Raw genomic sequence first — 12,353 nt, forward strand, 5'->3', positions numbered from 1 at the left:
AATACTTCTATTTCCCTATTTCTCTGTATTTTTTCTTCTTAGGAACAATTAAAAAAAAAAAGAGAATCTATTTGCTAACAATGGTTCATTTTTTTGTTCCTGTGAATGAATCGGGACAAAAATGTTGCTAAGAAATCCAAAAAAACCAAAGAAGCTCTAATTTGAAGCTTTTGTCCCATAAATAAAAGGAAGAAATAAGGGAGAGTTGCTCTTTAATGAGCACATGGTTAATTTGATGGGCAAAGTAGTAATTTCATGTTCAAAATAAAATACCACCACCACCACCACCATCTCCACCAGTAGCATCGCCACCACCTCCACCACTACTGGAACTGCTAAGACATGTTTAAGATGCATATTCAAACTAAACACGATTAATAATTGTAATTTATATAAGGGTTGTATCATAATTTTAAAGACAAACTAAGGGTTATGAATCACTAAAGAAACACCTTTATTTGAGTGTTTGAGACTTAGAGGATTCAAAACCATTATTAAGGAATCATAATGGATTTATGTTGTAATTGAAAATTTTGAAGCTATTGCTGATGTGATCTTAAATCAAACTATACCCTGATATATTCCATTATTTAAAATGCGATGTAAACTGTCATGAATTCTTGATTCTTTTCAAAGGTTAAAAAAAAAATAAAAGACATCAAACCATATCCAATTGAAATATTTTTTATAGTTATAGAAATTTATTTGTATTATAATCTTTTCGCCATCGTTTGTTATCATATACATACTCATATCATTTGTGTTTGGGGTATTTCAAACATACATTTTAATTTTTTAAATTATGTACCTCAACCGTAGACACCTAAACGTTAGGTATCTCAAGAGTAGCTTTTAAACATTTTTTTTTTTTTTTTGGTTGGAAGCTTTTAAACATTTTATACCTTAAATGCATATATCCTAAATATTTCATACCTTAAATGTAGATATGCTAAATAATATTATGTTTGATAACTCAAATGCAATTTATTCTTAAAAAAAAATCACCTATATCATCTTTCACATGTTTGTTTTTAAATACACGTTGGTTGGTTGGTAAGTGTAGAAGGAAGTGAAGATGAGGGAGAAAGGCCGGTAGTTAACACATGAATGAAATGGGAAAGGTCGTTGAGAAAGAGAAAGAAAGTGAGTATTATTATTATTATTTTTTCTTTGTTAAAAAAGGTGAGAGTATTAGAATAACTTTTGTATCATAGAGTAGGTGGTAGTGGTTGGATAGATTGATCAGATATGTTTTAATATGTTAATTTATTATATATGGGAAGCAGTTTTTTTGTCCGGGAGTATGGCCTACGTCAATACTCCATTCATTGGAGTGCTGGCGTAGGCCACACTCACGGATAGAGATCTTTTTCCCTTTATATATTTAATAGAGGCGACAAAAAAAACTAGGGATGGTTTTCCATAATATTTTTTTATATTTTTTGAAAAAAAGGTTTCCCCTAAAATAATAGTGGGCAAGAGCTTTCTAAGTGAGAGTGTGGTCCCTGTGCATGCACAGGACCAAGGCGCTCACAAGGCGCACAATAAGAATAAGATCAATAGAGACTTCATAAGGGACCATTTGAGCTGCAGATTGTAATGCTCCTAGAAAGGCATATTTCGAATATAGAGGAGTGAAAGTTTCCTTTGGTCAAGTCTCGGTTTAGCCAGAACCGAACGCATCGGAAGGGGAGATAAGACTAAGTACTAATAAGTTAAATCACAAAAGCCGATAGGACAACCATATATTTATATTTAGAGATCATTAACACCACTCATGTACACGTCCGAAAACAGCTAAAGCTGACGCACGCAGATTCAGACCCATACACAGCACCCGAAACAACTGAACTACTCTATATTCGAATTATGGTTGTCTTGGCGTCCATAAAACAAGGGTCCGATACATGTGGTGGTGTCAATAGGGCAATCATTATTGCCTTTCATGGGGTGGGGCGATCATTTCACCCACTCTGTGTCTGGACCATGGAAGAAGAACTCAACTGAAACCTGTCAAAATCACCGAGTTAACTTGGTTTCGCAGGTTTTTGAGACGAGTTAAAGGATGATTTTAAAAAATTCAGGGTTTCGACCGAAATTCAATGGTTTCGATCGAGATGTTGGTAATTTCACAAGTTTCGATACTTATGCCCATCGAAACTTGGGGAAACCTAGCTCGAAACCAGTACAGATACTTAAGTATGACAATAACTAGATCAGAAACCAAGACAAACACTTATTTATGTATAATATTATGTCTAATACTTAAGTAAATGATTTTGTATTTGTATTTCATATACTTAAGATATTATTCATAAATAAGCAAATACCCCCTATTTGAATCCAATAAAAATAGTTAAAAAATAAAATTCCAAAAGGAAAAAACAGTCAATCTTCCAATTCAAGAACAAAAACTAGATTTTCGACGGTAGGTGCAATTTTTAACTTTCTAATGTTGGGTTTTTTTTAATTCTAAAATTTCAAAAAATTGCTAAAAATCAAAAGTGCGGTAAAATATTCATTTGTTTTGATGTCCAAAAAAATATTTTCATTCAGGGCGATTTTGACTGCATTCGCACACACCAAATTAAGTTTGACCGGTACATAACTCCTTCAATATAAACCAGATTTAAGAAATCTTGGACTTGTTGGAAAGCTATCAAAACAAAGCTTTCTAGCAAATCTAAGATTGCTTAAATTTGATTTATACTAAAGGTTTTATGTTCCAGTCAAACCTTATTCAATACCATGTCCGAGAACAATATACAGTATCAAACTTGGATCAAAACCACTAGTATCATTTTTAGTGTTCTTTATATGAAACTAATGGATGGATTGACTTTAAAATGTCAAAAATAGGCAGCACAACAAGATTGCAAAGGGAACGGGAATGCATAGAAGCTCAACGAAGTCAAAGCCCGTTGGACTGTTGACCTAGGAACGATCCATGGAATTCTCTCCGTCCTCCCTTTGCTTGAACTGGACTTTCTCGAAAAGGTGCTTGCTTTGGCAGCTAAAAAAGATTCGAAGACACTCCTCAGGCTACTGAACTTCACTTTCAATAGAGTGTGAATCAGGGCAAAAAAATAATTTTTGGACCTCGAAACCAAGGTTCGAGTTAGCCTAGAGAAAATTCTAGGTTTTGACCGAGATATAGTCGAAATCGAAACGAACTTGATTTCAAACTGATCGAAACCTAAGTTTTAGAACCTTGGTCTAAAGTCTGGACTCAAGGCACACACTTCCCCTACAAAAAAATTTCTCCAAATAATAGTAGCAAAAAACCCATGTTAGGGAAATTGCCAACCTGATGCTCCTCCTTGACTGGGATTTCCTTCATAAGGGGATCCTCATTGGCTATTGTTTTCCACTCACGCAATGCAGGGGAATTAAAAAAAAAGAAATTTTAATGATTTATTTAAAAAATAATCCTCAGTTTTGCTATTTGTATAAAAAAATCCCTGTTTTATTGAATTAACATTAGAAGTGAAATAATCATATAAGGACCGATGGAGTTTTCGTAAAGCCATGTGAAGGAAAAAAAATTCCCCACTTATGTATCATTTCATTTGGATTGGTATAAAAAATAATGGACATTTTCGACCTCCAGAAAGAATAATGATAACAGTAGATTTGTGAGTAAATCCTTCACCTTGTGTGAAGAAAAACTTTCATTAATCATACAAATGTTCGTTATTATAAGATTAAAAACATGATAAGTGAATTAAATAAGATAAACAAAGCATTAAGAGTCCCAACTCTATTTAGAGAGAGAGAGAGAGAGATTCTCCTACGGTTCAGGCTTGTGGTCAACACCAGCAGTCCCATGTGTCTATCACCTCATTCTCAAAACAAGGGGATAGAGGTGTCAGTTCATATGAGGAGGAAAGAGATAGACTCATGAGAATGCTGGCGTAGGTCACACTCTTGGACAAAGATCTTTTTCTCTTTATGAATATGAGTCTTTGCTCAAGGTATTTAATAACCAACTATGGAAAGATTATTTCCTCAACAACTTGCAACTCTTCAAAAGTGCTACATCTCTTCCCTACACCCACATATGAAGAAATATTTGGAAAACGTTACAAAAAAAAAAGGCGAATATCTTACCAACAACTGCCTAGCTCAGTTGGTGAGCCGTGGTGCGCTTCATACCTATGCTCACCAGGAGGTCTCGAGTTCGAGTCTCCTGGCTGGTGCCTTATCCCCACTCGGGCAAGGCATTCAATTAGGGGTGAGGCGGTCATTGTGTGCCTTGCTTCGCCTAGGCAGCACGGTCCAGCCAGACAGCTCAACAATAGATGATCCAAATTGGGGTTGATCATAGGTTGATTAAGGGAGAGATTTGATGTGGGTTGATATGGGCTTGAGTTCCCTTAGCTTATAAGTCAGGCTTATAAGGTTGAGTTCTCTCAAAGTTCGTATCTTCAGTATCAGAGCAGTCGATCTTTGATCTCAATCCTCTTACGAAAGAATGACCCGGTGCCAAAGTGAAGCCGCTAGTAAAAAGCAATTATAGAAGATGATTATTGGACTAGAATTAGAAGAGTCTCGAAATAGACCCACTAAAACCTGGAACTAGCTAATGTCGCCCCTTACTAATTGGATGGCTTTGGGAACTGATTTTTGAATCAATGACTAAATGGTACGGGATAGTTCTAGGACAAGAGCAATAAGGGCCTACATGATAATACTTCTATTTCCCTATTTCTCTGTATTTTTTCTTCTTAGGAACAATTAAAAAAAAAAAAGAGCATCTATTTGCTAACACTGGTTCATTTTTTTGTTCCTGTGAATGAATCGGGACAAAAATGTTGCTAAGAAATCCAAAAAAACCAAAGAAGCTCTAGTTTGAAGCTTCTGTCCCATAAATAAAAGGAAGAAATAAGGGGGAGTTGCTCTTTAATGAGCACATGGTTAATTTGATGGGCAAAGTAGTAATTTCATGTTCAAAATAAAATACCACCACCACCACCACCATCTCCACTAGTAGCATCGCCACCACCTCCACCACTACTGGAACTGCTAAGACATGTTTAAGATGCATATTCAAACTTCATCATAAAAAAAAAAACAAAAAAAACAAAAAAACAAAACAACAACAACAACAACAACAACAAAAAAAAAATGAATCATAATTTTAAAGAAAAACTAAGGGTTATGAATCACTAAAGAAACACTTTTATTTGAGTGTTTGAGACTTAGAGGATTCAAAACCATTATTAAGGAATCATAATGGATTTATGTCGTAATTGAAAATTTTGAAGCTATTGCTGATGTGATCTTAAATCAAACTATACCCTGATATATTCCATTATTTAAAATGCGATGTAAACTGTCATGAATTCTTGATTCCTTTCAAAGGTTAAAAAAAAATAAAAGACATCAAACCATATCCAACTGAAATATTTTTTTATAGTTATAGAAATTTATTTGTATTATAATATTTTCGCCATCGTTTGTTATCATCTACGTACTCATACCATTTGTGTTTAGGGTATTTCAAACATTAATTTTATTTTTTAAAATTATGTACCTCAAGCGTAGACACCTAAACGTTAGGTATCTCAAGAGTAGCTTTTAAACATTTTATACCTTAAATGCATATATCCTAAATATTTCATACTTTAAATGTAGATATGCTAAATAATATTATGTTTGATAACTCAAATGTAATTTATTCTTAAAAAAAATCACCTGTATCATCTTTCACATGTTTGTTTTTAAATACACGTTGGTTGGTTGGTCAGTGTAGAAGGAAGTGAAGATGAGGGAGAACGGTGGGTAGTTAACACATGAATGACATGGGAAAGAGAAAGAAAGTGAGTATTATTATTATTTTTTCTTTGTTAAAAAAGGTGAGAGTATTAGAATAACTTTTGTATCATAGAGTAGGTGGTAGTGGTTGGATAGATTGATCAGATCTGTTTTAATATGTTAATTTATATATGGGAAGCTGTTCTTTTGTCCGGGAGTATGGCCAACGTCAATACTCTACTCATGGGAATGCTGGCGTAGGCCACACTCACGGATAGAGATCTTTTTCCTTTTATATATTTAATAGAGACGACAAATAGTTTTTTTTTATATTTTTTGAAAAAAAGATTTCCCCTAAAATAATAGTGGGCAAGAGTTTTCTAAGTGAGTGTGTGGTCCCTGTGCATGCATGGGACCAAGGCGCTCACAAGGCGCACAATAAGAATAAGATCAATAGAGACTTCATAAGGGATCATTTGAGCTGCAGATTGTAATGCTCCTAGAAAGGCATATTTCGAATATAGAGGAGTGAAAGTTCCCTTTGGTCAGGTCTCGGTTTAGCCAGGACCAAATGCATCGGAAGGGGAGATAAGACTAAGTACTAATAAGTTGAATCACAAAAGCCGATAGGACAACTATATATTTATATTTAGAGAACATTAACACCACTCATGTACACATCCGAAAACAGCTAAAGCTGACGCACACAGATTCAGACCCATACACAACACCCGAAACAACTGAACTACTCTGTATTCGAATTATGGTTGTCTTGGCGTCCATAAAACAAGGGTCCGATACATGTGGTGGCATCAATAGGACAATCATTATTGCCTTTCATGGGGTGGGGCGATCATTTCACCCACTCTGTGTCTGGACCATGGAAGGAGAACTCGATTGAAACTTGTCGAAATCACCGAGTTAACTTGGTTTCGTAGGTTTCTGAGACGAGTTGAAGGATGATTTTAAAAAATCCAGGGTTTCGATCGAAATTCGATGGTTTCGATCGAGATATTGGTAATTTCACAAGTTTCGATACTTATGCCCATCGAAACTTGGGGAAACCTGGCTCGAAACCAGTACAAACACTTAAGTATGACAATAACTAGGTCAGAAACCAAGACAAACACTTATTTATGTCTAATATTATGTCTAATACTTAAGTAAATGATTTTGTATTTGTATTTCATATACTTAAGATATTATTCATAAATAAGCAAATACCCCCTATTTGAATCCAATAAAAATAGTTAAAAAATAAAATTTCAAAAGGAAAAAAAGTCAATCTCCTAGTTTAAGAAAAAAAACTAGATTTTCGACGGTAGGTGCAATTTTTAACTTTCTAATGTTGGGTTTTTTTTTAATTCTAAAAATTTTAAAAAATTGTTAAAAACCAAAAGTGCGATAAAATATTCATTTGTTTTGATGTTCAAAAAAATATTTTCATTCAGAGCGATTTTGACTGCATTCGCACACACCAAATTAAATTTGACCGGTACATAACTTCTTCAATATAAACCAGATTTAAGCAATCTTGGACTTGTTAGAAAGCTATCAAAACAAAGCTTTCTAGCAAATCTAAGATTGTTTAAATTAGATTTATATTAAAGGTTTTATGTTCCAGTCAAACCGTATTCAATACCATGTCTGAGAATAATATACAGTATCAAACTTGGATCAAAACCACAAGTATCATTTTTAGTGTTCTCTATATGAAACTAATGTATGGATTGACTTTAAAATGTCAAAAATAGGCAGCACAACAAGATTGCAAAGGGAGCGGGAATGCAAAGAAGCTCAACAAAGTCAAAGCTCGTTGGACCGTTGACCTAGGAACGATCCATGGAGTTCTCTCTGTCCTCCCTTTGCTTGAACTGGACTTTCCCGAAGAGGTGCTTACTTTGGCGCCTAAAAAAGATTCGAAGACACTCCTCAGGCTATTGAACTTCACTTTCAATAGCGTGTGAATCAGGACAAAAAAACAACTTTTGGACCTCGAAACCAAGGTTCGAGTTAGCCTAGAGAAAGTTCCAGGTTTTGACCGAGATATGGTCGAAATCGAAACGAACTCGGTTTCAAACTGATCGAAACCTAAGTTTTAGAACCTTGGTCTAAAGTCTGGACTCAAGGCACACACTTCCCCTACAAAAAAATTTCTCCAAATAATAGTAGCAAAAAACCCATGTTAGGGAAATTGCCAACCTGATGCTCCTCCTTGACTGGGATATCCTTCATAAGGGGATCCTCATTGGCTATTGTTTCCCACTCATGCAATGCAGGGGAATAAAAAAAAAAGAATTTTTAATGATTTATTTAAAAAATAATCCTCAGTTTTGCTGTTTGTATAAAAAAATCCCTGTTTTATTGAATTAACAATTTAACATTAGAAGTGAAATAATCATATAAGGAACGATGGAGTTTTCGTAAAGCCATGTGAAGGAAAAAAATATTCCCCACTTATATATCATTTCATTTGGAGTGGTATAAAAAATAATGGACATTTTCAACCTCCAACATATGATAACAGTAGATTTGTGAGTAAGTTCTTCACCCTTTTTTTTTTTGGTAAATAGTAAATCATTCACCTTGTCTGAAGAAAAACTTTCATTAATCATACAAATGTGCGTTATTATAAGATTAAAAACGTGATAAGTGAATTAAATAAGATAAACAAAGCGTTAAGAGTCACTACTCTATTAGAGAGAGAGAGAGAGAGATTCTCCTGCAGTTCGGCTTGTGGTCAACACCAGTAGTCCCATGTGTCTATCACCTCATTCTCAAAACATGGGGATAGAGGTGTCAGTTCATATGAGGAGGAAAGAGATAGACTCATGAGAATGCTGGCATAGATCACACTCTTGGACAAAGATCTTTTTCTCTCTATGAATATGAGTCTTTGCTCCGGATATTTAATAACCAACTATGGAAAGAATTATTTCCTCAACAGCTTGCAATTCTTCAAAAGTGCTACATCTCTTCCCTACACCCACATATGAAGAAATATTTGGAAAACGTTACAAAAAAAAAAGGCGAATATCTTACCAACAACTGCCTAGCTTAGTTGGTGAGCCGTGGTGCGCTTCATGCCCATGCTCACCAGGAGGTCTCGAGTTCGAGTCTCCTGGCTGGTACCTTATCCCCTCCCCGGTTCGATCTCCCCCCCCCCCCCTCCCCCCCTCTATCCAAAATATATATAGAGCTCCCTATTACCTAAAAAATAAAGGGCAAATATTCGATACTACTTCTAGCAAGTCACATTGTTTAAATTAAATTCATACTCACAAGTTAAATCCGGAACTCAATTGACTTCGACATTAAAATCAAAGTTCGTATAGTCTCACCTTGGGGATTTTAGATTAGGCTTCTCTAAGTGAAATTTTATCCTATGTAGTTACTGCATTGTGCAGTTATAGGAGAGGATATTGTTGTACGCCCTTCTTCCGTGGTGACCTGTGATACACTTTTTCAATATTTTTCTAAAACATCACCTGAAGCTTCCAAACATTGCCAAAGCCTTTGTAAGGTTATAATATACTACCAAATACCATTACAGATCAGTTTGTACTACTGGCTCATTGCCTACACCTCCATTGCCGCCACAACATCAGTATATGACTAGAAACGTTGCCAACAATGACAATACAACTCCAGAATAGGGGTGTCAACGGGCCGGGCTGGGCCGGGCTTGCACTAAACCCTAGCCCAACCCTAGGAACCTTAACCTAAACCCAAGCCCCGCCCCGCCCTGCCAGGGCCAAGCATACCCTCAACCCAGCCCGACCTTGGCAAGGTTTTCCCAAGCCCGGCCCCATCTTATTGGCCCTGAATATTTTTGCCCATGAGCTTGTGGAACTAACAAAGCCCACTCAGTCTACATACACTTTTTCAACATTTTAAACGTTGCCAACAATGACAACACAACTCCAGAATAGGGGTGCCAACGGGCCGGGCTGGGCCGGGCTTGCACTAAACCCTAGCCCAACCCTAGGAGCCTTAACGTAATCCCAAGCCCAGCCCGGTTCTACCAGGGCCAAGCATACCCTCAACCTAGCCCGACCCTGGTAGGGTTTTCCCAAGCCCGACCCCGCCCGACCCTGTTGGCCCTGAATATTTTTGCCCATGAGCTTGTGGAACTAACAAAGCCCACTCAGTCTACCCACTTAACAAAGCCCAAGCTATAAAAAAAACATCTTTTAGGAAACAGTATGTTACTAGACTCCAACCGTCGACCAAATAGTCATGTTAGAAAAATTTTAACCGCTGTACCAAGGGACACTCTTTGTATACTTTTTAAATATATAATATATAATACAGGGTCGGGCTGGTCCTGCCAAGGTCGAGGTCTCAACCCAGGCCCGACCCGGCCTTGCCAAGGCTAGTAAAAACTAAACCCAATCCGACACTATATTAAACACACGTCCGGCCCGGCCCTATTCGGGCTCTGAGCAGGTTCAGACTGGACGAGTTTTTTTACACCCTTACTCCAGAGCACTCCAATTGGCCAATACAAGCATAAAAGGGATGGGACAAAATTGAATGTGAAACTAGTACCACTGTTTTTACATTTAGAATAATGTAGGCATTACAAAATTTTCTCTTTTCTTCTCTCAATGTAGATTCGGTATGATTTTTTCAATCAATTTTATATTGAGCAAGATTCACAATATCCTTCCTTTCAATGACGAAACCAAAACCGCTATCTTCTTGTATTTCCTCATTACAATATCATTCAATGAGAATTTGACATGAATTTCAACTACCTATCTACAAAGAATCGAGGGTTTACTTGTCAAAACAAGAACCACATAACATTCTCTCTCTCTCTCTCTCCCTCCCTTTTCTTCTTATTTGCGTTGCTAGATTGATTGAGTCAATCCATTAGGTTAGTTGGCTACTTGGCTTTGATAACAATAAATTGAAACTTTCAAAACTTCCAATACATACTACGAGGGACCCAGAGGATTGAATTCTTTGGGGTGTTGTAGTAGATGGAATTTTTAAACTCTCAATTATACTGCCTGTACTTGACCTCAAGTACATCTAGTAGAAGGAGGTGGACCCCACATGGACCTCACCTTGGGCAGTATATTCGGGCAAGGGGTAGGATAGTCATTTCTACCTCCTCTATTAGATGTATTTGAGGTCAAGTACGGACACTGTAATTGAGAGGATAAAGATCCAGAGATCTCATTGGGTAGAGAATTCACTAACCAAAATTTTTAGTGTCAAATGCTTTACAGATTCAAGGGGTGGAATTAGATTATGATGCCGACATCACTTACACTTCATCACATCAGAATTGTTAGGAGTTCTAGTGAATTTCTGTTGCAATAAGGGATTAAAAATAACTTCTTTTTTGATAGGCAAAGAAGTACATAATTTAAATCTTTGATCTATTATGTACTTCAGTTGATTGAATATGGTAAGCATTTCAGCCAATTTGGATGTTTTTATGGAGTGAAATTAGATTCTTAATGCGAGCACCACTTGGGACTTCCTCATTAGAATTGTTGGGAATTCTAATGATTTCTTTTGCAGAACAATTTCTTTTTGATAAACAAAAAAGTCTTTAATTTAAATCTTGGATCTATTATGTACTTTGGTCGATTGAGTATAGTAAATATTTAATCTTATTTACACATACCAGCATAAAGTTCACAAGTTCTACCTAAACAAATGGTATCAATCTGGGGCGGGAATTGAAACCGGACCAGAACCAACCAATTAAAATGATTTATATTTTAGAATTGGAACCGGACCGAATCTATTAACTGGTTATAACCGATTTGGTACTGATTATGGGAGTTTATATATGGGTGTTTAGGTTTTTCAATTAGTATTCACTCTCTTGAGCCAAGCATACTCGTATTAAAATGGGCATTGATGGGCCACTGAGTCCACAAGATTTGTATTTCATAGATTTTATCAATCTTATTATAAACTGTGTATGATCCAAATATGCTAAAAACTATTATCTTTGGACTCTAATGGCAAGAGTTTTGATCATCAGACAAATTAAGAGCTGGGATCGATTAGGAACTGGAACCAAACCATCCTATTATTAGTTGACACTGGTTCCAAGGTTTAGGATTAATTAAGTTGGATATTTCTAATCATAGATTCAAAAAAGAGGAAGTTAACACCCGTCCTAATTAATCAGAATAGTCCTAATTGACACCCCTATCCTGACCCAGTTATTCTATTGCCATTGGAGGGAAGCAAAAATCCATAATAAAAACTCAAACTTTATTTTTCCCCATTTCTATTCATGTGAAGATAATGATTTTCATTATTGTGGGATAACCTAGAGGGGAGGTGAATATATTATCTGTTACGTGCTTAGGTGGGTGCTTAGGTGGCATGTGGGATAATTTATTTATTATTATATTTTATTTGTTTAGTAGTAGTAGAGGTGGGTTGAGTCGTGGAGTGATGGAGTGGTGGTAGAAGTTATGAGATGAGTTTAGAAGTTATAAGTGTATGTATGTGAGGGTAGGATAACTACTTGAGATTAGGATAGTGGGATTAGGATAACTACTTGGTTGTAACGGTTGCTATGCAACATATTTAATCTCCTTTTTGAATATTAAAAGGCA

Source organism: Telopea speciosissima, chromosome 11 (assembly GCF_018873765.1).
Source record: "Telopea speciosissima isolate NSW1024214 ecotype Mountain lineage chromosome 11, Tspe_v1, whole genome shotgun sequence".
In the NCBI taxonomy this organism is placed as follows: Eukaryota; Viridiplantae; Streptophyta; class Magnoliopsida; order Proteales; family Proteaceae; genus Telopea; species Telopea speciosissima.